Genomic DNA, 2,834 nt, shown 5'->3' with positions numbered 1-2,834 from the left:
TAAATGAATTTCACCTTTCCAGTTGCAGTGATGAACTAGACATTAATGTTTACATTCAAGGAGGGAAACTACCATTAATAACATAAACATAAATTTTATTCTTTAATAAAACATAATAAATTATTCAGAGAAAAGGAAAGTTTACATCAGAATAATAGACTTTGATATTTGAACTAAATTCCTAGTGTTAAACTACTCTCTGTAATGCATAATGCACTTAGTTACAGCTTGATCTCACTTTTTCTGTCCAGAGCTTCTTTATAGCATTCATGATCTCAGAACTTCTTAGACTGTAGATTAATGGGTTTGTCATGGGACTTATGACTATATAAAACATTCTCAATGATTTGTCAATGGGGAAGGTCTTAGCAGGTCTTGCATACATGAAAATACAAGGAACAATGAAGCAGACAACCACAGTGATGTGGGAACCTCAGGTCTGGAGGGCTTTCTGCCTCCCTTCCTGACTCAGGTCTTCAGAGAGTGCAGGATGACTCCATACAATACGAGTAAAAGCAGAAAAACAAGAGTGCAGATCAGTCCCCCACTGGCCACAATTAAGATGCCAATGACAAGGGTGTCAGCACAGATAAGTTTCAATAAGGGGAACATATCACACATAAAGTGATCAGTGATATTGCGATCACTAAAAGGGAGCCCATAAACAGTGCTAACTTGAATAATTGACTGCTGAAAACCTCCAACACAGGATACTAGCAGCAGTATAACACATATCCTTTTCCTCATGATCACCGATAATGCAAGGGCCTACAGATGGCCACATAGAGGTCATAGGCCATCACAAACAGAAAAGGTATCTCAGATCCACCAAAAAATTTCTCTGTAAACAGTTGGGTCATACAGGATTCAAAGGATATGGTGTTTTCTCCAAAGAACAAGTCTGAAATCAATCTGGGAGAAGCAGAAGAGGAACAAACTAAATTTATAAATGATAAACTAGCAAGAAAAAGTGTATTGGTGAGTTCAGGGTCTTACTGACAGCTACAGTCACAACAATAAGCAGATTTCCCACTACAATCAAAATGTAGAATAAGAAAATAACAAAAATGACTTTCTGCTCCTTTGGATTATGTGTGAGGCCCAAGAGGATGAAATAAGTTACTTGTTCCTTGGTTCCTTCTAGTCTGTACAGGTGCTATCTTCACATGTTAGAAGCAGTGTACCTACAAAACTTTGGGAAAACTTTTAAATGAACTATAATTTTCATCTTTTGTTATAAATTCAATTAAAAGAATGTATGTAGGGAAAATTTTCATGTCCAATGCATTTTTTACTTTGTAATTGACAAGTTAAATAAAGTAGAGTTACTTGCCCTCATGACTAGGACTAGGGAACAGATAATTACAGATCCATGTATTAAGTTATAAAGATAATCACAGAGGCTAAGAGCTATAGTATAGGGATATATCCATCAAAATGGAATCAGAGAAGAATTTCCAGAAGAATTGTTTTAGCTGATTAAAAAAAAAAAAAAAAACTTGAAAGCAATCTTGGGAAAGAAGATTGGAAATGGAGGAATCAACCTGCTTAACTTCAGACTATACTACAAAGCTGCAGTCATCAAGAAAGTATGGCACTGACACAAATATAGATGAGTGAACAAAATAGGAAGCCCAGAGATAAATCCACACACCTATGGACACCTTATTTTTGACAAAGGAGGCAAGAATATACAATGCAGAAAGGACAATCACTCTAACAAGTGGTGCTGTGAAAACAGGTCAACCACTTGTAAAAGAATGAAACTAGAACACTTTCTAACACCATATACAAAAAATAAGCTCAAAATGGATAAACGATCTAAATGTAAGACCAGAAACTATAAAACTCCTAGAAGAGAACATAGGCAAAATACTCTCTGACATAAATCACAGCAGGGTCCTCTATGACCCACCTCCTAGACTTATGGAAATAAAAGCAAAAATAAACAAATAGGACCTAATTAAACTTAAAAGCTTTTGCACAACGAAGGGAACTATAAACAAGGTGAAAAGACACCCTTCAGAATGGGAGAAAATAATAGCAAAGGAAGCAACTTACAAAAAAGTAATCTCAAAAATATACAGGCAGTTCATGCAGCTCAATACCAAAAAAATTAACAACCCAATCAAAAAATGGGCCAAAAAATTAAACAGAAACTTCTCCAAAGAAGACATACAGATGGCTAACAAACACATGAAAAGATGCTCAACATCACTCATTATTAGAGAAATGCAAATCAAAACCACAATGAGGTACCATCTAATCCCGGTCAGAATGGCTACTATCAAAAAGTCTACTAACAGTAAATGCTGGAGAGGAGAAAAGGGAGAAAAGAGAATCTTATTACACTGTTGGTGGGAATGCAAACCAGTACAGGAACTATGGAGAACAGTGTGAAGATTCCTTTTAAAAACTGGAAATAGAACTGCCATATGACCCAGCAATCCCACTGCTGGGCACACACACTGAGGAAACCAGAATTGAAAGAGATGCATGTACCCCAATGTTCATTGCAGCACTGTTTACAATAGCTAGGATGTAGAAGCAACCTAGATGTCCATCAGCAGACAAATGGATAAGAAAGCTGTGGTTCATATACACAATGGAATATTACTCAGCTATTGAATGCATTTGAACAGTTCTAATGAGATGGATGAAACTGGAGCCTATTATGCAGAGTGAAGTAAGTTAGAAAGAAAAACACCAAAACAGTATATTACACATATATATGGTATTTAGAAAGATGATAATTATGACCCTATATGTGAGACAGCAAAAGAGACACAGATATAAAGAACAGATTTTTGGACTCTGTGAGAGAAGGTGAGGGT

The 2,834-nt window shown here is 36.0% G+C and overlaps 1 pseudogene; it reads right to left on the bottom strand.

Moving 5' to 3' along the window:
- Positions 1-217: 217 nt before the first annotated feature.
- Positions 218-1,339, bottom strand: LOC128060266 (olfactory receptor 4A47-like; annotated as a pseudogene).
- Positions 1,340-2,834: the final 1,495 nt, after the last annotated feature.

Source organism: Budorcas taxicolor, chromosome 2 (assembly GCF_023091745.1).
Source record: "Budorcas taxicolor isolate Tak-1 chromosome 2, Takin1.1, whole genome shotgun sequence".
In the NCBI taxonomy this organism is placed as follows: domain Eukaryota; kingdom Metazoa; phylum Chordata; class Mammalia; order Artiodactyla; family Bovidae; genus Budorcas; species Budorcas taxicolor.
The sequence above is the reverse complement of the archived record's forward strand: the minus strand, read 5'-3'. Positions and strand labels throughout refer to the sequence as shown.